Source organism: Fukomys damarensis, unplaced genomic scaffold, assembly GCF_012274545.1.
Source record: "Fukomys damarensis isolate Sample0158 unplaced genomic scaffold, DMR_v1.0_HiC HiC_scaffold_5, whole genome shotgun sequence".
Lineage (NCBI taxonomy): Eukaryota > Metazoa > Chordata > Mammalia > Rodentia > Bathyergidae > Fukomys > Fukomys damarensis.
Genome location: NW_022900917.1, coordinates 81,479,522 through 81,505,415, shown reverse-complemented (window position 1 = coordinate 81,505,415; position 25,894 = coordinate 81,479,522). Strand labels below are relative to the sequence as shown.

General features: G+C 38.2%; 1 protein-coding gene and 1 long non-coding RNA gene across 12 annotated transcripts in view; one reads left to right on the top strand and one right to left on the bottom strand.

The window, feature by feature from the left end:
* Positions 1-25,894, top strand: part of Trappc9 (trafficking protein particle complex 9) — a 682,458-nt gene that overhangs the window by 341,084 nt on the left and 315,480 nt on the right. The gene's annotated exons all lie outside the window — the stretch shown is intronic.
* Positions 23,579-25,894, bottom strand: part of LOC104865858 — a 20,240-nt gene continuing 17,924 nt past the window's right edge. The window contains exon 3 of the long non-coding RNA XR_781291.2: positions 23,579-24,434. This is a non-coding gene — a long non-coding RNA (uncharacterized LOC104865858). The remainder of the gene's footprint in view (positions 24,435-25,894) is intronic.

The window sequence follows — 25,894 nt, the reverse complement described above, 5'->3', positions numbered from 1 at the left end:
ATATATTGATCACATTCATCATTGGGAGTTTGTACCTGCACATGATATATTTTGATCCTTCTGTTTTCTTCTCAAGTCCTCTCTTCAACTCTTCCCCTCCCTATTTACAAAAGTTGTGTTTCCCTTCCTTTTTTACACCTTCCTCTTTTGTCTCCACTCATTTGAACATTTTCTTCTCATTTCCCAATATTTATTATACATCTTGGTCTTTTTGTTGTTGTTGTTGGTTTTTCACATCAGAGAAGCAATGTGATAGTTGAGCATGTGTGTCTGATTTATTTCATTTAAGAGAATGATCTCAAGTATATCCATGTACCTATAAATGCCTCAAGTTTATCCTTTATGTCAGAGTAGTACTGCATTGTATTAAAAAAAAAAACACATCTTCTTTATCCATTCAGTGGTTGATGGGCATTTGGGCTGTTTCCAAGATTTAGCTGTTACAAATTGTGCTGCTATAAACACGGGTGTGCATATATTGCTGTGGTATGATGTTTTTAATTCTTTTGGGAATATTCCAAAGAGAGGAATAGCTGAGTCACATAGAATCTCTAGGTTTAGTTTTTTTTGAGGTATCTCCACACTGATTTCCATGGTGGTTGTACCAGTTTACACTCCCACCAATATTGGAGAAGGGTTCTTTTTTCCCCTCAGCCCCTCCAGAATTAATTATTGGTTGATTGCTTGGTAATAGCCATTCTTTCTGGAGTGAGATGGAACCTTGGTGTTGTTTTAATTTACATCTTTTGAATGACTAGTGATGTTGAACATTTTTACATATATTTATTTGTTATTTGTACTTCATCCAAGAAGTATATTTTCATTTCAGATGCCCATTTTTGGATTGGGTCCTTAAATGGGGGATGGCTGATTTTTTTGAGTTCTTTGTATATTCTAGATGTTAGTCCTTTGGGGAACAGCTGGCAGTTTTTTTTTTCTCATTCTGTGAGCTTTCTCTTCATGCTGTTGGTGGTTTCTTTTGCTGGTGCAAAAGCTCTTTAATAAGATAAGATCCTATCTGTTGACTGTATTGTTTCGTGTGTTATCAGGATTTGTTCATAAACTTTTTCTACACATTTATTTTCAAGAGTTCTACTTATTCTACCTTCCAATAGATTTAGAGTTGCTGTTTTAATATTTAGGTCCTTGATCCATTTCAATTTTAGTTCAGTGCATAGTGATGTGGGTCTAAATGTTGGTTTAATCTTCAGCATGTAGAAGGCCAGATAAGGTGGCTGAGTATGTTTGGAGTTGTTTCTATATCTTCTTATCTTTTCCATTGATCCTCAGGTCTGTATTGCCTGTACCATGCTGTTTTTATCATGGTAGTTTTATAGTATAATTTTGAGTCAGGGATTATGATGCCCCCTGCCTTGCCTTTCTTACTCAGAATTGCTTTTGCTATGCTAGGTCTCTTCTGGTTCCAGATGAACTTTGGGATTGTTTTCTCTGTTTCTCTATTTCAAGAGCAAGAGATAGGCTCTTGGTATTTTGATTGGGGTTGCATTGAATCTGCATAGTTATTTTGGAAGTATGGCTATTTTCAATGTATTGGTTCATTCCATTTTTTGATATCATCTCCCATCTCTTTTTTAGAGTACTGTAGTTTTCAATGTAAAGATCTTTTATGTCTTTTGTTAGATTGATTCCTAAGTATTTCTTTTTGATGCTATTGTCTTACTGTGTTTTTGATTGGTATTTACCTAGTGACTAGTAATGTTGAGTTCTTTTCACCTGTTGGTCGATCATTTGTATATCTTTTAAGAAATGTCTATTCATCCTGTAGCCATTGTAAAATTGGGTTGCTTATCTTCTTGTTTCAGAGTTGTAGTTCTTAGTGTATTTCAAATATGAAACCCTTATCAGATATATGATTTACAAATTATCTCATTCTCTACATTTTTTCACTTTCTTGATAATATCCTTTCATTAAAAGCACAAAAGCTTCTAATTTTGATGAAGTCCAATATGTCCAGTTTTTAGATACTATATTTTTTTGCTTGTGTTTTTTGTGTCATATTTAAGAATATATTGCCAAGCTCTAGATTATGAAGATTTATTCCTATGTTTTAATACCAAAAATTGTATGTTTTAACCCTGGAATCTAGGGCATTGATTCATTTTGAGTTAATTTTTGTATATAGCATAAGATTCATGTGAACTTCATTTCTTTTCATGGAGAAATGTAATTGTCCCAGTACCATTTATTAAAGAGACTATTCTTTTTTAAACTTATTTTTTATTTTATTAGTGCATGTTTATAGTTCATGCAGTTTACAGTCATCTTGGGAACTGGTTACATGGGCCATACTACAGTTTTCTTTCTTTCTTCTTCTTTAAATTCTCCTTTCCCTCTTCCTCCCTCCTCCAATTTCCCTATCCCATTTTTCATTCTTATTGATATTATTAATGTTAGCTCATATTATGGCATATAATGTTTATATAATTGAGGCTATTAGGTTCCTGTACATGACATTTCTTTATTCTACTTATTTCCCCCTCCCCTCCTCCTGATCCCTTTCTCCTTTCCCCTTGAACCACTTCCCTTTTATAAGAGATCCATCTCCTAGACCCCTTCTTTCCATCCTTATTTTTCTCTTTGTTTGTACTTTGCCTCCCTCAAATGAGAGATACCATATGGTATTGAAGCTTGTATGTTTGGCTTATTTCACTCAACATTATATTTTCTAGGTGAATCAATTTTTCTACAAATGTCTTAAATCTGTCATTCTTTATAATAGAGTAGTACCTAGATACTGCATTTTCAAATCCAGTCATCTAGGATTTACCTATTTCTAGGATTTAGCTATTATGAGTTATGCTGCTATAAACATTGGTATACATGTATTGCTGTAGTATGATATCTTAAGCTCTTTAGAGAAGATGCCTAGCAGGTGCATTGCTTGGTTATATGGAATTTCTAATTTCAGTTCTTTGAGAAAGCTCCATACTGATTTCCATAATGGTTATACTAGTTTATATTCCCACCTGCAATGAAGAAGGTTTTTTTTTTTTTTTTAACCACACTCTCGCCAGCATTTGTTATTGTTTGATTTCTTAAATGATTGACATTCTTTCTGGAATGAATCTTAGCATTGTTTTAATTTACATTTCTGTAATGACCAGAGATGTTGAACATTTTTTCATATATTTGTTGACCATTTGTGATTTTTTCCTCTGTGAAGTGTCTGTTCATTTCTCTTGCCCATTTCTTGACTGGATCTTTAATTTTAGGAGGTTTTATTTTTTTCAGCTTTTTGTATGTTCTAGATATTAGTCTTCTGTCTAAGGGGTAGCCAGCAAAAATTTTTTCCCATTCTGTAGGTTGTGTCTTCATTCTACTGATTGATTCTTTTGCTCTACAGACACTTTTTAGTCTGATATAATCCCATTTGTTGACTCTTGCTGTTATTTCTTGTGCAGTTGAAATTCTGTTAGAATACTACTGTTAGAATCCTTTCCTACACTCATGTCTTCAAGTGTTTTACCTATTTTATCTTCTAGTAGGTTTAATGTTTCTGTTTTAATGTTTGGATCTTTGATCCATTTTGATTTTAAGTTAGTATATGATGAGAGATAGGATCCATTTGTTCTGCTCACAGATGACCAGCTTTCCTCAGCACCACTTGTTGAATACTGTCTTCCTTCCAACATATGGTTTTAGTTTCTTGGTCAAAGATCAAATAACTGAATGTGTCTGGTGAAGTTTCTATATCTTCAATTCCATTGATCCATGTATATGTTTTTTATGCCAGTACCATGCTGTTTTTATCACTGTTGCTTTGTAGTATAGCTTGAAGCTAAGTATTGTTATGCCTCCTGCTTTGCTCTTATTGCTGAAAATTGCTTTTGTTATTCTGGGTCTCTTCTGCTTACATATAAACTTTAGGATTGTTTTTTCTAGGTCTATAAAGTATGCTGTTGGTATTTTGATTGGAACTGCATTGACTCTAAATAATAGTTTTGGGAATATGGCAATTTTGACAATATTGATTCTACCTATCCAGGAGCAGGAAACATCTTTCCAGTTTCTGATATCCCTTTTCAATCCCCTTTTTCAGAGTACTATAGTTTTCTTTGTAAAGGTCTTTCACTTAATAACAATGCTGTTTTTTCCCCACTTCATGAATTTGGTACTTTCACTCAAAACAGACTGTAGATGTGTGGATTTATTTCTTGAGTTTCAGTCCTGTTTAATTGGTCTGTATGTCTATCATTGTGCCAAAAAATGTCATTTTGCTTACTTTAGCAATGTGCTTATGTTTGAAATTTTGAAATATGAGTCCTCCAACATTGTGCCTTTTTTTCAATATTGTTTTTGCTATTTAGGTCCTTTGCAATTTCACTTCTGAAAAAAAACACTGTTTTTTTTTTTGGCAATTTTGATAGGAATTGAAGCTTTATTTTTAATTGGATAGCATTGCTATCTTAATTCTAGTCCATGAACATGGATTGTCTTTCCAGTTATTTAGATCTTTAATTTTGTTAGCAATGTTTTGTAATTTTTAGTATACAAATCTTATCTCTTTGGTTAAGTTTATGTGATGTTTAGTATGCTATTTGATTTAGCTGCCTAGTATTTTGTATTCTATTTGTGCATATGCTATTGTAAATGGGATTGTTTTCTTAATTTTCCTTTCAGATTGTTCATTGTCAGTGTATAGATATATCACTGATTTTTGTGTGCTGGTCTTGTATTCTTGAAACTTTGTTGAATTTATTAGCTCTAGCAGGTTTATTATGTATTTTGGGGGATATTTTATATTTAGGATTTTATCATCTATGAATACAGATAATTTTTCTTATTTCCAATTTGTATTCCTTTTATTTCTTTTTCTTGTCTAATTGCTCTGGCTAGAATTTCAAGGGCAGTGTTGAATAGCAGTGAGGAAAGTAGCAAACTATCTTGTTCCTTGTCTTAGGGGGGAAGTTTTCAGTTTATCTTCTATTCAATAAAATATAGTTGTGGATTTTTTATAGATACCCCTTATCTTGTTGACAAAGTGTCACTCTATTTCTATTTTGATGTATTTTTTTAAATTATGAAATGGTTTTGAATTTTTAAAAATGTTTTTCCCACATCAATTAAAATTATCCTGCTTTTTCTTTATTATATTAGTGTAGTATATGACATTGATTTAATTTTTTTTTGTTTGGTTGGCTTTTTTGTTTTGTTTTTTGAGACAATGTCTTTCTTTGCAGTTCAGGCTGGTTTTGAACTGTGTAGCCCAGGTTGGCCTCGAATTTGTGGCAATCATCCTGCTTCAGCCTCGCAAGTGCTGGAATTACAGGCGTGCGCCACCACACCCAGCATTACATTGATTTAAAAAAAAAAAAACTGTTGAATCATCTTTAGAGTCTCAGATCCCACCTGATCATGGTATATACAATCTTTTCAGTAGTATGTTGTTTAATTTGTTTTCCTAGTATTTTTGCACCTATATTCCTCAGGTACATTGGCATGAATCTTCCTTTTTTATGATTTCTTTGATATCAAAGTAATACTGGCCTCATAGAATGAGTTAGGAAGTCTCTTCTGCTTACATGGGGGTGGGGTAGGTTGAGAGGAATTGATCTTGGCTGAACTTACTAGTGAAGTTGTTGGTCCCTCAGCTTAGCATAACTGGGAGATTTTTGATGACTGGCTCTATAGGTTTCCTTGAATGCCCATAAAATACCTTACTTGTTTCTGGGCCTTAGAGCCTTAGCTTATCCTGCTGTGTCCTTCACCTACATCCACCTCCTTCTCATGACTGACCTTATCTTGAAACCGTGTTCTGACTCTTGCTCCCCAGGCTCTTTGCATATCCTTTGTGATGGTCAGTATCCTGTGATTGTCCTGTGACCTGTCTGCCTTGCTCTCTAGATCAAGATGTCAGGGCTAAGGTCTGTCCGGTTCCTCTTAGTGCCTGGAACTCCAGGCATACAGGAGTCACTCAGTAAATGCTTACTGGAGAGGACAGCTGGGTGTCCTGTGTGCATGCAGACTGCTGTACTGTCTGTCCCTGTGTCAGCCTCTGCAGTGGTGGGCTTGCTGAAGTCATGCTGCAGTGGCCACAGTGAAACCCTAATCTTATTTCTCAGTGACTCACAGCATAAACAAGGAAGATGATGTAAGCTCTTGAGACTGAAGTTTGGGTGATAATAAAATAATATGAGAGAAGGTTATACTGTTAAAAAACATTGCTGGCAAATAAAAAGATCCTTGAGTTTAAAGATTAGAAATGAAGCTTTGTGTGCTTTCAATCCCTTTTTAATGACCTTTTTCCTCTTCTGAGAATTAACACTTCTTAGAAAGAGAGTCTAAACAGTACGTGGTTTGGAGGCATCACTTCTTGTACCTTTGGGAATGGTACTTTAGCTGACTGTGTTGCTGTGTGTACCGAGCTGTGCTGGGACCTCGATGCAAAGATAAAAAGTCCTGTTAGTCACCATCCTAGCTTCAGGGAAGTGATGGAAAGCTCTCCAGTCATGGAGTGGGCAGTGACGCTGGAAGTGTGGCCACGGAGGACTTCAAGGGCTGGGACTGAGTGGCCTTGAGAGAATTTCTGTATTGGGGAGTGAGAGCAGCACTTACAGAGAGGTCAGCTGTGAAAGGTCATGGCTACATTGGACTGAAGCATAGCTTTGGACTGGATTATGAAGAGTTTGGGTAGTCTTTTTGCTGAACCATGGAGTTAGTCAAATTCTACTGAACATGTGTGAGCGTAGGCAGTTGTGGGTAGAGGGGACCACCCAAGTACTGGGTTTGGGGTGGCTTAGCCTGGAGAGTTCATTCCTTAAGCTTCCTTGGGAAGGCAAAGTCTGGGATTTGCTCCCTTGGGGAGAAGAAGTCAGTATTCCATTCAATGGAGGAGGCAGAGGTATCTAGGAGAAAGGGCCAGTGGCCTGCACCATGACTTCCCCCCTTGAAAGCTACAGGCCTGGACCAGATCTGTTAGCCCTTGAGCTTGGCTTTCTCCATGAGCAGTCTGTGATTTGGTTGAATTTCTTTCCTTCCTCAGGGGGGTGTATGGGGAGGCATTGTGAGCTATGTCTATGAGAAAGCCTTATAAGTTGCTGGCACAGGACAGATGGTGATTGTGATGAAGTCTGAAGCAGTTTTTAGAAAATAACTATTGTAGTTCCGGTTAGGGTAATGTCTCCTCAGTGAAATGAGTGAAATAAGTCCCCTCTGTGCCCAGAACCTTTAAAAAGTCTGTGCTATATTATTTCTTGATTTCACTTCTACTGATATACCCTAAGGGAAAAAAAATCCAGCATGTTCAAAGATTTGTATGCAAAGAGGAGTATCACAATGTTACTTATAACAAGAAATTGGAAACATTCTAAATGTAAAATAATAAGGGATTGATTAATTGCATTATTGAACACATTTACAATGGAATAATGTGTAGTCATTGAGAAAGTTTAAAAAGTGCATTACAAAATATTTTTATAGTATATTTTCAGCTTAATAAAAATCTATAGGAAGGGGACTGGAAGGCTGCATGTGGAATTAATGTCAGTTACCTCAGTGATGAAATAATAGATTATTTTAATTTTTTGTCCTATTTCCTGAATTTTTTATAATGAATATTTACTTTGCCTACCAACTTTTTAAAAATTTGGGAATAGTCACACATTTATAGAAGTTTCAAGTATAGTAGAAGAATTCTCTACCCACCATCAGTTAAGAGTAAGCTTTGACCCCAAACCCTCAGATTCTTTACTGTGTACTTCTCACACACCAAGAATTCACTGTGTGACCCCCCAAACAAGGAAGCTGTGTCCTAGTTCTCATGCTATCTCTTTTTGTCCCCAAGTCTAGTAGTAGTCTTGGTGGCAAAAGGGTCTGATCAGAATCATTCACAGCCTTTGGAGTCTCTGCTGCACTTGTTTCTCAGGTCTTCTTTGATTTCTACGACCTTGATATTTTTAAAGATTATCATTCATTTACTTTGTAGGATGCCCCTTCAGTTTGGGTTTGGCCTTTATTATTCAATTCAGATTCTGTATTTTGGGCAGGAACATCACAGAAATTATGCTGGATTCCCATTGCATCTGTCAGATGGGTCGTACCTTCTGTTTGTCCCAATTCTGATGATGTCACTATAGCCCTGTGAGTAAGGTGGTATCTGTCAGACTTTTTCAATGCAAAGCTATTGTGGAATGAATATTTATAGGAAGGTTCTCCAAAACTATGTAAGGATGTTGCTTCTTATCAGGCTTTCATTTATTCATGGCTTTAGGAACTCATTCTCATTTTACTTAGTGGGTTGTAAGCCATTAGCATTGTTTATTTTGATACATTGTCTCAAGTGTTTTATAGTGGGAGCTCCCTCCAGCTGCTCTTTTAATTGTTACATGTGGGTCTTATTCTTTGAGTACTTCTTTGCTTTCTGTCATAAGATGCTCCAGGCAAACACTGTACTTTCCTACTCTACCCCTGCAGCAACTCATTCTTCCAGAGGACCTTGGTTCCTTAGAAGCCAAAATTGAGGCTCAGAGTATGTTCATAGTCATGGTGGTGCCACTCTTCAGACTCTCTCAATAGATAGGTAATATATGTGCACACACACACACACACACACTCATTTACATATGTACTTCTTTATTTGCCTCTGTATACTGAAAAGTATGAGTTTATAGCAATATCTCCATTTTTTCAATTCAGTATCATTGGTTCATTCTAATTTTATCTGCATATTTGCAATTCCCTTTTCTTTCAGAGAGAAACCTGGTTCTCTTGTGCTTACATATGTACTTGCTCATTTAGCCTCCCTGTGTGTAACCAGTCTCCTCTTAACCACTACTGTCCCTGCCTATGTGTGGGTACCCCTTTCAATTCAAGCCCTAACCTCATCCTGGCTCATCTCATGTTTAGAAGGTTCCCTTGGTTCTCCAACTGGATTCAGATGTCCCATGCCAGCTTGGTCCTTTACTAGGATCCTCTTCTTTCCCCACTGGGGCTCTTCATACTGGGCTGCCTGGGTACTACCTATCATGCCAGACCACCCTTTATCTTGATCCTCTGGCTCTGAGATCCCACAGGTGGAATCCTCCTCATTCCTTTTGGGTTTGGCTCCTAATGAGATGCCCTTCAACAAGCAGGCACTGCCCATCTCATCTTGCGTGGGTCCTGACACAGCACACTGGCTTCATGGATACCTTGCTTCCTTACCTGGTAACATCCAGACCAAATGGTTCAAGAAGTGGGTGGGACACCAAGTTCTTGTTAAACAGATTTAACAGGGAATTAGGAGGACTTTGCCTTTTGCTAAGTAAAAATCCCCATGAAAATCAACCTCCTTGGCAAGAGCAACAAAGATCTTCAGAAGAAGAGTCTTCCTAATGGGGAGCTTAAAGGACTGTGAAGTTACCTTTTTTTGAAAGGAATCAGTTTTAGTATCCCCCTGTGTGCCGACCTTTTCATAAGATGGACTGACTCATTATCTGAAGGACTTATCAGAGGCAGAATGCATTGGTGGAAAGAGCAGTAGCTTTGCAGCTGAGTGAGCCTGGCTCCAAATCTAAGCTCTGCCATTTACTGACTAAATCACGTTGACCCCCTTGGGTAATTCCCATGCTTCTTGAGCCTCAATTTTCTCTTATGTAAAGTGTAGCACTGTTAATCCTTGCCTCACAGGATTGTTTTAAGGATCTTCAGTACAGAGAGCATAGCTGGCATTCAATTAGTGCTCAGTCCTTTTACTTCTCCCAAAGAAAGTATATTTGCCACACCTAGACTTTTCAGAAAAAAATTGGGAACAGTTTATCACCCTAGTCTTTGGTTATTAACCTACACAGCAGCCTCAGCCCCTTATTCATTGTGTTTTCTGGGCACAGGTGGTAGAGAGGCCAGAGTGATCTCTGCAAAGACCAGACATCACCTGTGGATAGCTTGCTTACGTAGGAGCTGTGATTGGTTTTCATGAAAGCATGTGCATTTATATGTGTGCATGCATACGTGTGTGTGTGTGTGTGTGTGTGTGTGTGTGTGTTTGTGTTTCCTTCTTTTCCCCGAAGTAAAAGAACCACACTTAGGCTATCTCAAAATCAAGAGTAATCTTGATTAAACTGTATTATAGTGATCCAAATTAAGCAGAGACTAAAAAGTAAAAGAACCACACTTAGGCTGTCTCAAAATCAAGCATAATCTTGATTGAACTGTACTATAGTGGTCCAAATTAAGCAGAGGCTAAAGAGACATAGGAAAGTAATATCAATGTTTCTTGCTTTTGGTGTTGATAAAAACAAGTTAAACAAATTGTAAATTATAACTGTTGTGTATGCCATTGTTTATCCTGTCTTTGTTCTTGGCTGAAAAGCCAGTTTAGCTCTTCTCTTTGAATCATTTTGGTGAGTCAAGTAGATGCTATCTTTGCTTGTTGGTTTATAACTCACCTTGTAAAAGTTATATTACTTACACTTTTATAATAAAGGCAAATTTGATTTTAGAATTTATGACTTTAGCTCACATTTTCTTGGAGCGTAATTTTCTGGCAAGAAGTGGTAGAGCAACGAATGAATATTTGTATATTTTGGTTTTTATTTATTATCACAGTTTTAAGTTCTTCTTAGTTTATGTATAGGAACACAATTCTACCACTGTGGTAGATTTTTCCTGTGATGGGAATGCCTTTATAACCAAGAACATCCTTCTATTAAATGTTCATTGAAAAATGAAATGACTTATGGGGCGGGGAGAGGGAGAGAGAGAGAATTATATTGAATGAAATCTGTGGCTTTATGAAAAACCCACATCCTTAAAATGATTCTTTCAATGAAGGAGGCCAAAGATATTTCAGCATCTTTTACTCATGGAGTGTTTGTGGAACTCCTCCTATACCCTGGATGTAAACCATACTGCTGGGATATTGTTGTGTGTGATACATGGCTACAGTCTTCAAGGTGTATAGTGTCTGACTGGAGTGAGCTGTGTAGTGCTGCATTCTATAGGGTGAAACTATATGATTATGATATTTAGTTTTTCCTTTCAGTATGTAACTGACAATAATCTTAATTTTATTTCTTGAGTTTCTTTGCACAGTGACATGCTTGGTTGTGTATGTGTATATTCCTGAGTTTGTTCATTTGTTTGTCCATTGAACAAATAAATATGTAGTGAGCCCCAATCTACCACTGTTGAGCCAAGAAGAACTGATATATACTTCATGCAGTTTCTGTTTAGATCTTTGTTTCTTCTTAACCTGTATGTTTTAAAGAAAAAAAACTGACAAACATCTATTTTGGGCTAGGTACCACATTGATGCCTGTTTGTACATCATCATTTTAATTCTCAGCACAGTAGGAGAATCATTTTTCCCTCTCTTTATTTGCAAATAAAAGAACAGTGACTCCAAATACATATGTCAGGGAAGCCTGGACATGGATGCTGAAGACAGGTGGACTTAAGATCCAGATTCACTTGACCCCTACCCTTGACTAGTACCCAGCCCCATTTGGGAAGGGCTTGTGTGAGGATTAGGACTCATAGCCATCAATGGTAGACACAGAATCCATGATGTGTTGAGGATCACCCAAACAGGGTGGGTTACAGCATCCCCCAAAAGCCAAGTGCACCCTTCAAAGCTGCCAGCTCCCCCTTCTGCATCCCAGCTCCCAGGCCTGGAGGTGAGCTCTGTGCAGTTGGCCAGGCTGAACACTATGTGTCACTGCATATACTTGGGATAAATATACTGTCCTAATTAAATGTTTCTTTTTCATTTAAAATTCCACAATGCTGTAATTCAAATTAGAAAGCTGCTGTTTTGACAGATGATGTCATTTAATTTTAAGATCATTGTGCTTCTTGTATTCAACCAGACTAAATTGGGCCTTATCTCAAAGCTTTTATACATTATAAATTATTACATACTTGTGAGTGTCATGATGGGGTGTTTGAACTCCCTTGTGCTGGTGTTCTCTGAGAGGACTCCTTGATGTGGGTGGTGATGGCAGTTAACTAGTTCATTTGCTTCTTTGGAACCTGGTGCCTGGTAAGTCCAGGTCTGAAGTGAATCTGTAAGTTTCCATGTGTTTGATGGCCACAGACTATTTCCAGTCAGAACATCTCCCATGAAACCTACCATTTCTCTTTTTCTAAGCTAATCCTTTTGTTTTTATTTCCCATCTAGGAACCAGAGAAAAATGGAAGAAGCTCCTATTTCTCTCATTCTCTCTCCCTTTTCAGCTATGCCCTCAAGTCCCTGTGGCAGTCTCTTCATATACCCTTTACATAGGTACAGTTCACATATAATAAAATACCCCTACTTTCATTGTACAGAAGGTGGGCTTTGATACCTGTGCTATCCAGGGAACCATGATCATTACCACCACCACCAAGGCAGGCATTGCTTTTCTCTCACAGGCTCCTTCACACTCTTGCCCCATTGCTCCTCACTCTTCTTTCACTCCCATTTCCAGAAAAAATGCTCTCAGGCTTCCTGAAATATGAGCAAGGACTCATTTTCATCCTAGTTCCTTGTAAAATAAGCAGTGCTTTCTTTTCAATACCTTTGAGTCTGGTGTCTCGTGGGTTTGCTCTGTCCATTCCTGTCAGGCAAGATCTTGTCTCCTTTTTTTTTTTTTTTGCATTAAGTTTATTGGTACATTTTAGGAATACACTATGACATCCATCATTGAGAATTTGTACCTTTACAAGATATATCTTGGTTCTTATTTTTTCCCTATCTTGTGTCTCTTCTTGGGAAATTTTGGTCATCATTTGTGTAGGGCTGCTGACTCCAGCTGCTCTCCTTCCTATGCCTTTCCCAGATTCCAGGAAGATCTTCCCTGCCTGGTAGATCTGCTCAGGCACTGCCTGGCCTGATGGTTCCCTCTCAGAACCCTCCAGTAGGTCCCTTTAACTTTGTTGGTCTGCTGCTTGCTTATACCCTGTCTGTCCATGTTCCCTCCCTGCTTACTTGAGGGAGTGAAAAAAGGATTACTGTTTTCTCCAGTTTTAAGGTGTACAAAAACAGTGTCCAGGATTTCTCCAAGGCTACCCAGCTGGCATGCGGTGAGGCTCTACACCTTTCTCAAGGTCATTCCCATGAAACACTGGAAATTTTAACCCCAATGCATTGGATGTCTGCTCTCAAATGCTACAAAGCACAGAACCACAGATCCCTTAACCCTAGAATGAGACTCTCTTCTCCAAGTGATCGGCCCATGGTGTTAGATGTATTATAGTCACCAAACATTTGCTACATTATGGTGATTATATCTCCCCACCACAGTGACTTCACACTTCATGGAGGCATTGAGGGGTCTCCTTGTGAAGGGGCTGGGCTCCTGCCCCTGTTGATGTCAAGACTCGTTTTTTCTGAACAGAAGTTTAAAGAGTCATGATAGGGTCAGCCACCTTTCTTTTGCCTCTGGCCTGAGGGTAGTAACATGCTGTACAGGGCCAGCTATGCCAGCCAGGCTAGAGTGAAGGCCGATGTGCACCACCCCTATCTGAGGGAAGAAGCAAGGTCTGGGGGTTGCAGGTGCCACATCTGAGTGCAGCTTTCTCTGTGGAGTTTTGTCTACAGGATCTGAAGACTTCTTTCATTCAGTAGCTATACATCATTGCCATTTGGTGGTCAGATTATGTGTTAGCTCTGGTATACAATAGGTAGCAAGTAGACACCAATCATTTTTATTCTTGTGAAGCTTATTGTCTTACTGGGGGAAAAATAACAAATGAATATGTAGTTATAATTATTGGTGAGTAGTATGCCGGTACATGAAGTGCAGTAAGAAAAGGAATGGTATGGTGGGGTGGGCAGGGAGAGTCCCTCACGGAGGTGATGGCTGAAGCTGAGAAGCCATAGAGTGGCTATGGCTGTGTGCAAGGGGAGGATTGGGTGAGTGGACACAGCACATCCAGATCTGCAGCAGTGGCTCATACAAGGTCTGCAAGTCAAAGGTCTGCATCTAATTTAGATGCAGTGGATGCCAGGGAAGGTTTTAAGTAGGAGTAAAAATTACAGTTTTATTTTAAAAAATAGTTGTTTTGGCTGGAGTGTAGAGAATGCGTTGATGAGGGTAGATGTGGCTGAGGGAAGCCAGGTGTGGCAACGATGAGCTCAGGTGAGAGTTTAGGGTCTCTAATATTGTTGTGGCAATAGATTCCCCCCTCATGGCCATTATGGCTTTAAAGTACATTTTCACAAGACAAATAGCTAGATTTGCTGTGGTGATGGACAGTGACAAGCAATGAGGTAGATGGTGGGGCCATTTTCTGAGTTGGAGAAATGGGAGTCGGGTATAAAGAGAAAGCAAGAAATTCAGTGGTGGAAGCATTAGCTTTTAACTTTGAGGTTCTGGTGTGACATCCCAAGAGAAATGTCATATTGGCAGTTGTATGGATGAGCCATGCTCAATACATAAAAGTAAAAATTTAGAGGGCTCAGGAAAAACATTTCCATGTCCACACTGGGAAGACACTCAGAGTATACACACTGTGAGTGGTATGGTGCTCCATTTGGCTGCATAGCCTGTGTTTCTGACTTTAGCCTCTCAGGGGTATTGCTGTCTTTCTATCCTGATATGGTGCTGCTTCTCAAGGGAGACTGAATGAGCTTCTGGCAGGAAGGCTTGCTCTTCTGTACCTTCGTTGTCTGGCACCCTCCATGGAGGATGGAGGCTTTATTCTGTCTCCTATCTCCCTGCTCAGGTCTTTGAGGTACAGAAGGGGCACGGAGTTCCTTTAGAGGGTGGATCTAATTATACTTTTTAAAAAATTTAGTTCTCATGGGAAATCCAGGACACAGGTGTTATTTCTCCTAGAAAGGAAAAACAAAGGCTTGGAGGGCTTTTGTATTTTATTTCAAGTTACAGAGCTAATAAGTAGCAGGTCTAGGAACTGATTATTTCTCTCTAATCTAAGACTGTTGTTCATGCATACTAAATGTGTGAGCTACCTATTTTTTGTCACATCTTACCACAGACTTTGTGGTTCAGAACAATACATACTTTTCAACACACAGTCTCAGGAATGGGGAAAGAAAGGGCTTAGCTAAGGGGACTTCCAGGAAGATGGCAGATTGATAAACAGCAACAAATCAACCCCTGAATTCAGAATCCAGACACTGAATATAACATTTTTGGGAAGAAAAGGAGGGAGGTGGATCCCCAAGACCCAGCAAGGATCTGAGGGGAAAAGTGGAGCCCACAGAAAAAATGAACAGACAGACCACAACAGAAAAAGAAGGTGACATACTACACCTCCCCAGCTCCCAGCTTGTAGCTTGTGAGAGGAGGGTCAAATCTTCAGAGACACAGTGAAAGTGGTTGACTCCAGAGGCCTCCAGGAAGAAATGCACCAGTGGAACAGAGTACCAAATACTGTGTACTACAACAGCTGATGAGTAATTCCAGTCCAAGTGACTGCTGTTTCCCCTGCAGAGGATACTTGACCAGATGCTATTTTAGGTAGGGGCCAACAGAACCTGTGCCTGAGAGCAGCCATGGGTTGGCTTCATCTCAGGGCTTCCAGTGTTAAAATTTCACAGTAACTGGGTAGAGGACAACCACAGGAGATGTTCAGGGTAAGGGAGCAGAAGCCAGGCAAGAAAGTGACACCCAGTGTTGTAGGCTGAACAAATCAAGCCCTGATCCCACAGTCAGAGGCCAGGATTAGCCTGAACTTCTGTGGAGTTGAAAGCACCAGAATCTGCACCCGTTCTAATCCTACTGGAGGCTTGCTGGGAATATCTAGCACCCTGTCCTACTGCTTTTGCAGGCTTGCTGGGATCATCCAGCATGGCACTAGGCTGCGTTTGTCTCCTTTGTTTACAAGTGACAACAGAGACATACCCTGAATTGGACAGCATCACAAAACTGTAGATCCCAGAAGATAACTGCAGAATTGAAATAATAGAGAAATCTTATTTTTTCTTTGCTTTTGTTTTTTCATGAATGTGAACATTATTTTTATTCTTTTGTTCTCTCTCTCTCTCTCTCTCTCTACCCCCCTGCCCCCCACTTCTTCTCTTCACCAGTTTCCCAAAGCTTGGGTAATCTTCTTTTGTCCTTTAGCCTTTGATCTTTTTACCTTCTTCTCTTTCTCTATTTTTTTTCCTCCTATCCCTTTAAAAAATTATCCCCTCAAGGTAAAATTACTCTATTGAGAGCATGTTTGCTGTATATGATTTTCTGATTTATTTAAGATTTTGTTATATAACTATAAATCTTGTACCTATAGTTAAAGGTGGCAAGTTAATAGTTATTACAGTTTGTCATTTTCTAGACTATGCTTGATCTATTGTTATTATTGATTGTACTTAATCTATTGTTATTATTGATTCACTTCAGTGAAAGTGACATAGTTGTGATCAGTCATTCTTTGTATTCCAATACCAAGATTGTCTGAGGGGTCATAAACAAAATCACAGTCCAGTAACAAAGAACTGGCTGCTTGGTCAAACAAGCAGCAGCTTCTCATCTATAATAAATTAAAGAGCCAAGATCTTGGGACAGACTCAAAAGCTAAAAGCCAGTTATGCCTAGAAGACATCTCTGAAGAGTAGTCATTTCCTAAATCAGTCTTGATACTAGAAATAAAGGTATTTATAATAAGCAAGTTACAAGCATCAGTGTAGAAAACAAATTAAAAAAATAGAGGATGAGAAAGCACAGGAGCCAGATGCAGCCCCAGATCTGTAGTTCATACCAGGCAAATCCAGGGGTCATTGAGGTGGAAGAAATGAAAAGCCACACAGTTGAACTTTCTGAAATGGTAGTAGTGGAAATAACAAAGCAGATGAATGAGTCTCTAGAAAGAAAAATCAGAAATAATTACACAGATAAGTAAAGAGATGAGGACCATAGTAAAGGACATGGTTAATGAATATAGAGCAGATACAGATAAAAAATAGAAGAATTTAGGAAAATTGTGGAAACAATGAATGCCCAACATAGGAAAGAACTGGATTTCATAAAATAAGTTCAAACAGACATCCAGGAGGATAAAAATTCTATTGAAAGTATACACAGAAAAATGAACAAATGTGAAGATAGAATATCACATTAAGAAGACAAGTTTGCAATTAGTGATCATCAAATGAAAGACTTCTTATAAATAATTAGCCAGCATAGAAAATCTGACAGCTGCTAGATGAAGCAAATAAGAATAATATAATATTAACTGGAATCAAGGAAAAATCAGAAGATAGCATAAAGGATATAAAAAACATGTTCTCAGAAATAATAACAGAAAACTTCCCAAGCATTCAAATATTTGACATATAGATAAGTGATGTAGCCATGATAAAACAACTTATACCAAAACATATAATAGTCAAGATTCCAGAAATTCAATACAAGAACAGAATATTGAAAGCTGTTAGAGAAGAGAAACAGCCTATAAAAGAAAGCCCATCAGAATTACAGTAGACTCCCAATGTTCAGGATTTTCAGTTTTCCTCCCATGTTTATTTGAGTTACTGGAACAAGAAATTCTGTATTACAGAAAAACTGTTGGGTACAAGGTACCTCGAAGTCCTGATCTTCCTAATGCAGCACAGGCACAGAAAGAAGAACAGCTTAAAATTGATGAAGCAATACCCCTTACTGATGAGGAATTGGAGGAAAAAGAGAAGCTTCAAACACAGGGATTTACCAATTGGAATAAGAGAGACTTTAACCAGCTTATTAAAGCTAATGAGAAGTGGTGTTGTGATGATATTGAAAATATAGCAAGAGAAGTGGAAGGAAAAACTCCAGAAGAAGTCATTGAATATTCAGCTGTGTTCTGGGAGAGTTGCAGTAAGCTCCAGGACATAGAGAAGATCATGGCACAGATTAAAAGGGGACAGGCAAGAATTCAAAGAAGCATAAGCATCAAAATAGCACTTGATACAATGATTGGACAGTACAAATCACTTTTTCATCAGCTTCAAATATCATATTGTACTAACAAAGGAACAAACTACACTGAGAAGGAGGATAGTTCTCTGATTTCTATGCTTCACAAGCTTGGATTTGACAAGGAAAATGTCTATGATGAACTGTGGCAGTGCATCTGCAAATCTCCTCAGTTTAGATTTGATTGGTTTCTGAAGTCCAGAACTGCAGTGGAGTTCCAGTGGCAATGTAATACCTTAATTACATTGATTGAAAGAGAAAACATGGAACTAGAAAAGAAGGAGAAGGCAGAGAAAAAGCAATGAGGACCAAAGCCTTCAACACAGAAGCATGAAATGGATGGAGCACCTGATGGTGGAGGAAGAAAAAAGAACCTGAAAGTATGAATGCATATTTGTTTCATTATCACTAACTTTAAAGCAGTAGTTCTTTGATTACTGGTCTTTATAAGATGTACTGTACAATGCTCAATTGTTATGTCATTCAAAGATATCAGGTTCATCTGTTTATTGAGCTAGAAATATAGAATTTACTTTCACTTTTTAAAATGGAACAGCTGTGCTGAAATTTTTTTATCATTAACACTTGAAGTAATAAAATACACTTCACTTATTAAAAAAAAAAAAAAAGAATTACAGCAGACTTCTAAGCCCAAACCCTTAAGTCAAGGAGAGTTTGGAATGAAGTGTTTCAAGCCCTAAAACAAAATAACCTCCAACCCAGGTTGATGTACTCCACAAAATTATCTTTCAAAATTGATAGAGAAATAAGATATTTCCATGATAAAGAATACCTGAAAAAATTCACACCTAAACCACCACTGAAAAAAGTTCTTAAGGATATTCTACAAAAAGACAATGAAAACAACAATTCCATGAATCCTAATAGAATGAAACCACCAGGCAAGTCAAACCATTAAATGGAAGGGCAAGAAAGGAAACCAGCAAGAAGAAAATAATAGGAAAAGTATAAGTCAATATGTAACAGTTATAACCATGAATGTAAATGGTCTCAACACACCAATGAAAAGAAACAGATTGGCAGAATGGACCAAGAAACAAGATCCAACAATATGCTGCATACAAGAAACACATTTATCTCAAAAATAAATGCATAGACTGAAAGTTAAAGGATGGAACTCGGCATTCTGTATGACAGGAATCCAGAAAAAAGCAGGAATGGCTATTCTATTTGCAGATAAAGTACATTTCAAGCCAAGTCTAATCAGAAGAGAAAAAGAAGGCCACTCACTACATACTCGTTAAGGGAATAATCTAAGAGGAAGAGATAACAATCATAAACATACATACACGAAATACCAGTGCACACAACTATATAAAACAAACATTAGTGGATATGAAAAATCAGATAAGCACTAATACAGTTGTAATGGAGGACCTCTGTACGCATTGTCACAAATAGATTAACTAGACAAAAAAATTAATGAAGAAATAGCTGAACCAAACCCCTGAACAAATGGGCTTAGTAGATATCTACAGAGTGTTCCATGTAACAACAACAGAATGCATATTATTCTGAGCCACACAGGACTTTCTCCAAAATGGAGCATACATTAGGTTATAGAAAATGCTTAGGTAAATACAAAGGAACTGAAATTTTTCCATGCATAATTTCAGATCATATTGCAATGAAGTTGGAAATCAGTGAGAAAAGAAACCACAAAGACTACATAAACACATAGAAATTAAAAACACCCCCCTGACCAATGGGTCACAAGCAGAATTAAAGAAGAAATTACACAGTTTCTACAATTAAATGATAATGCCAGTATGACATACTGGAACTTATAGGATGCAATTAAAGCAGTCATGTGAGGGATATATACAGTGGTCAATTTCCACATCAGAAAAACAAAGTGATCTCAAATAATTTATGTTGAACCTTAAGCTTCTTCTTCATTTTTTTTTTCATACCATGGATTGAACTCAGGACCTTGCACTTGCCAGGTAGGCACTATGCCACTGAGTTATATCCCTGGCCCAGAACCTCAAGCTTCTAGAAAAAAAAAGCAAGTTAAAACCATAGTGCACACAAGAGAGGAAATTATAAAGATGCAAACAGAAATTAATGCAATTGAGACTAAGAAAACAATATGAATCAAAGAAGAGATGATTCTTTGAAATATTAAATAAAATTGGCAAACCCTTAGCCAATCTTATCAAAAAAAGGAAAGAAAAGACTTAAATCCAATCAATTAGGAATAAAAAATGGTGAAATCACAATGGATCCTGCAGAAATCCAGAAGATCATCAGTACCCACTTTGAGAACCTGTACTCTAAAAGACAAAAAACTCGGAAGAAATGGATAGATTCCCTAGATACATATGAATTACTAAAACTGAATCAAGAGGTTATAAATATTCTAAATAACCCAATACCACTCTATGAAATTGAAGAAATAATTTAAAAATTACCAACAAAGAAAAGCCTAGATCACTTCTGAATTCTACAGGAACCATAGAGAAGATCTAATACTATTCACTTCTCAGACTCTTTAAGGAAATTGAAAGCGAAACAATACTACCAGACTCATTCCTGGAAGCAAGCATTACCCTGATACTAAAACCAAAGAAAGTTCCAACCAAAAAAGAGAACTGCAGGCCAGTCTCTTTAATGAATATAGATTCAGGAATCCTCAATAAGATACTGGCAAACAGAATGCAGCAAGTCATCAAGAAGATTATACACTATGACTAAATAGGATTCATCCCAGGAATTTGAAGATGGTTTGACATATGCAAATCAATGAATGTAATATACCTCATTAACAAAACCAAGGAAAAGAACCACATGATCATATCAGTAGACACAAAAAGCATTTGACAAAATACAACACCCATTCATGATAAAATCTCTACAAAAATTGCAATAGAAGGTCTTTATCTCAATCTGAGAAAAGCTATGTATGCCAAACCAACAGCCAATATCATACTAAATGGTCAAAAACTGAAAATCTTCACTCAAACTCAGGAACAAGACAAGGATGTCTACTATTACCACTCCTATTCATTGTAGTTCTGGAAACAGCCAGAGCAATGAAACAAGAGAAAGAAATAAAAATAATAAGAATAGGAAAGAAAGAAGTTAAATTATAATTATTTGCAGATGACTTGATACACTACACAGAAGACCCCAAAAAGTCCACCAAAGGACTTGTAGATTTAATAACCAAATTCAGTGTCATAGCAAGATACGAAGTCAGTACTGAAAAATCAATAGCATTCCTTTACACAAATAACAAACTCACTGAGAAAGAAATTATGGAAATAACACATTTCACATTAGCATCAAGAAAAATGAAATACTTATGAATCCATCTAATGAAGGCAGTAAAAGACCTTTACATTGAAAACTACAGTACAGTGACAAAGGAGATAGATGAGGATATCAAATACTCAAAAAAAAAATCCCTTGTTTTGGATTGGCAGAACCAATTTAGTGAAAATGGCTATACTTCCAAAACTATTATACAGATTTAATTCCATCTTGATGAGAATACCAATCACACACCTCATAGAACTAGAGATAGCAATGCTAAAATTCATTTGAAACCAGAACAGACCTAGAATAGCAAAAGCAATTCTGGATAACAAAGGCAAGGCAGAGGGTATTTCAGTCCCTAACCTGAAATTATATTACAAAGCTTTCATGATAAAAACAGCATGGGATTGAAAAAAAAAAGGCCTGAGTATCAATGGAACAGAACAGAAGATGCAAAAACAACTCCGAACACAACCAGCTACCTTATTTTTGACAGAGAGACCAAACATTCACTGGATAGCCTTTTAATAAAAGGTGCTAGGAAAACTGGCTTTTCACATGCTAAAGATTAAGGTTAGGCCCATATAACTTACCATGTTCTAAACTAAAATAAAAATAGATCAAAGATTTAAATTTTAAAACAAAAACACTTACTTTGCTGGAAGATAGAATAGGTGAAACTCTGGAAGATACAGGTGTAGGCAAAGACAATGAACAAAACCCCATTCACACAGGAAATATTACAATGTATCAACAACTGGGATCACATCATATTCAAAAGCTTTTGCACAGCAGTAGAAACTACCAACAGAGTGAAGAGGCAACCCACTGAATGGGAAAAAAATTTACTAAGTATCTTTTAGACAAAAGACTAATATCTAGAATATATAAAGGACTCAGAAGAATCAGCCTCCCACCAAATTTAAAGACCCAATCCAAATATAGGCATCTGCAATGAATAGATACTTCTCAGATGAAGAAGTATAAACAACAAATAAATATATGTAAAAATGTTCAACATAACTGGTTATTTGAGTTATGAAAATTAAAATAACATTGAAATTCCATCACACTCTAGAAAGAATGGCTATCAAGAAACCAAGCAATAAGAAATGCTGGCAAGGCTGTGGGGAAATAGGATCCTTCTCCATCATTGGTGGGAGTATAAATTGATACAAACTAGATGGAAGTCAGTATAGAGATTTCTCAAAAAACTAAAATGAAAGGTTCATTTGACCCAGTTATTTTGCTTTGTAGGTATCTTCCTGAAAGAATTAAAAATATCATTTGACAGTGATAGATGCACAACCATGTTTATAGCAGCACAGTTTGTAACAGCTTAATTTTGGCAACAGCCCAGGTGCCCATCAACTGATGAATGGATAAAGCATATGTGGTTTGTATGTCCAATGGAATACTACACTGCCATGAAGAAGGATAGGCTTTTTAGGTAAATGGATTCACCTAATTTTTAGGTAATGGATTCACCTTGAGAACATAATTTTAAGTGAAGTAAATCAGGCACACATGTTTAAATATCACATTGTTTCTCTTGTGTAAGAAACCCAAAGGGCAAATAAATAAGGACCAAAATGAATGATAGATACTGAGAAGTAGAAAGAAAATGTTCATATGGAAAATGGAAGGGGGAAAGCAAAAGAGGGAATAGGGATAAAAAATAAAAAAGAATGAAAGGAAAACAATAGACACAAAGTTGTGTAGAGGGACAGGACTTACCTGAATCTACTTTCTAAGAATTTTTACTATGCTATAACCAAAGTATTGGCCACGGCCCCAACTCGTTCGTCTGAGGTTTGGCTGGGGAGAGATATTTTCCTGAGCTCAGCTTTTGGAAGAATTCATTTCCTTGCAGTCACAGGAGTGAAAGCTTTAACTTCTAGCTGGCTTTTGGCTGGAGATGGCCCTCATACCCTCAGTATTTAAGGCCATCAGCATGGTCTTGCCACATGGGGTTTCCCAAGATGGCTGCTTGCTTCTGCAAAGACAGAGAGAGAGAAAGGGAGAGGGAGAGAGGGGTCGGGGACTGCAGAAAGATGGACACTTTTTATGGTCACATACAACCTGTAACCTCTACCATGTTTTGTTGGTTAGAAACCATTCACCTCAAATCAATAGGAGTGGACCACCCAGGAATATGAACACCAGAATGTAGCATCTCAAGAACCTCCTTAAGAGACTTTGCCATACTGACATAGGAGTATATCTCATTTATCACTTCTGCCCCTGTCATACAGAGCCAGAGCTCTGCAGAGGAAGCCTACAATAAATGATGGTGAAATTTATGCCACAGTTTTCCATCTGAGAACTTACAGCCTACAGTAGGATAAGCACATAATTTTGCCTTTGTTGATGACTTCACAGTGTTCCTGTCATTGCAACATTGGCAGGAAATCCCTTACATCCATTCTGCCTTATCTGATGCTGCTGAGCTGCTTCCACAAAGCTCGGCCCTACCATTTCTTCCTGGGTCACTGTAGCACTTCTGCCCCGACCAGACCTGGCTGTTTGTTCTTCCTTTGTGTTGAAGTTTCCTTCTCATGAAAATCTGCCTGTTCTTAACCTATGGCTTGGGAAAAAAATCCAAGCTCCTTGGCTGTACCAAGTCCCCTGTGGTATTCTACTGTTTCTCCTTATTTAGCCCTATCTTTGATACACATCTCTAGGTCCAACAGTGCCAACAGCATCACTCCTTCCTGCCTCAACCTCATGCCTTTGTACCTACTATGCTCCTCCCTGATGTATGTCTTTACTCCCTTCCTCACTTACTTTCCTAGTTAGATATGTGACACTGTATATTTCTACTTCTCCTTCCAGGCTTGATTCACAGGTGACCACACATTGCAGGCATCCCTGATGCCCTCAGAAAAGGCCCACCTTCCTTATGCTTTACAAAGTGGTGTCATTTAGGTCTCTCTTACAGAGCTAGACATCTGGAGTAGTAGTTTGATTTTGTTCTTTGGCCTTTTTTTGGTGTTCACCTCTGTATTCTCAGAGATAGCTTGTATTGCACACATTTTGATCCATTGAATGAATGTGTGGATGGGTAGATGGGTAGATGGAGGGATGAATGAATGTGGGCACTGCAGTGAAGCTCTGTTTAACTGAACATCTTAAAAGCAAAATCTATTTAAAATTCCTTTCTGGGAGAAGCATACTGTGTTGTATTAATTAGCTCAGAAGCTTGCAAATCAGAGAAATGCTAACATTCTCTTTTTCTAGTTGCTGAAGAAAGGAGCTGGAGGAGTGTCCTCTTCATTCTTCATTTTCAGCTCAGGCCTGGTGGTGCTTGTTTTCTGGTAAATAAAGAAATGAAATTATGCTATAGTTTGAATTGAAGGAAATTTTATTTGGAGTCCAGAGTTGCCTTAATTTCTATTTTCTGTATGCATACTTAGATATTACTTAACTCAAGGCCAGGGCTATGTTTCCACCTCTTTTGGAATCTGCCATAGTACTTAGACCAGGGGTGAGGATCCATACTAAAACCTGTGATTTAGCAGGGGGAGTAAATGCTAAGCAATGCTCTGCATCAAACTTGTCTTCATTCACTTTCTGAACATTTACTGACCACCAGTTTTGTGCAACCTTGGCATCCAGGAGTCTGAATAAGACTTGGAGCCCAAGAATGCAGTCTCACAGGGGCCAGTATGGATATGAAAAGAGGTGCCTGTAGAAGGAGGCAGAGGCCAGTACTCTGTGAAGACCTCTGACAGTTCTGTAGGACCTCAGCTGAGGGAGTGGGTTCTTTTATGACTTCAAAGAGGAGGGTTGAAAGGTTTTAGTAGAAGCGTTGGCATTTGGAAGACTCCGTGGTATGAAGTGCAGGGATCTGGAGTTAAGGGACTTGCCTCAGATGCCTGTTGTGCATCTTCACCCTCCCATTCTGGAGCCATTGCCTTATTTTGTCTTATCTTGGTTTTCTAGACCCTACGATTGGAATGTTAGTATCTTCCAATGTCAGTGTGCTGACCAGTGTACGTAAGAGCCTTCAGGGACTGTGCTGGGGATGCTAGCCTGAGGAGGACAGTGGGCACTATGCAGAAGAAGGAAATGCTTTCTTTGCACAGGATGTGGACTGAAGCTCTCCTGATTTGCCCTGTGCTAGCAGCGTGGGTGGGAAGATGATTGAGAGGAACCACTTGGGGGCTCCTGTTTTGCTTTATCATGCATTGCATTTTTTTATTCAGCAATTCATCACCCTGATCACAGTTTTCTTAGGCTGTGGCTAAAATTAGCTTGAATTTCCTGAACTCACTCCAAATGACAACCCTCCAGCCAGTGTGCTTGTTGGCTGCAGGATGACGCTGCCTAGGATCCTTCAGCTGGCCTCCTTTTTGCCCTAGCCCCTAACTCCTGTCCATGGCTTGTCCTGCTGTAACACAGCTGTGCCTACCCCAGTCTCTTGTAGACTGTTATACTACCAGGAGCTTTGGTATGACATTAGACTGTATTTGGAAGGGGCTTGTGTAAATTAAGAGTCTTGATTATTGCTAACAAAGTCACTTTCAAGCTATATTAAGCAAAAGAGGGAACATGTTAGGGAGAAGCTCAGGTATCCATCTGTGGCAGAGCCAGGCTGCAGGTGGGACCACGGGCTGCAAAGTCCTCAGAACAAGCCCGTGAGGCTTGCAGCTCCAGGCCTCACTCATGCTCGCATATGTTCCCTCCCTCCCTCCCTCTCTCTATTTCTCTCTCTGTCTCTCTCTCTCTCTGTCTCTCTGTCTCTCTCTCTCTCTCTCTCTCTCTCTCTCTC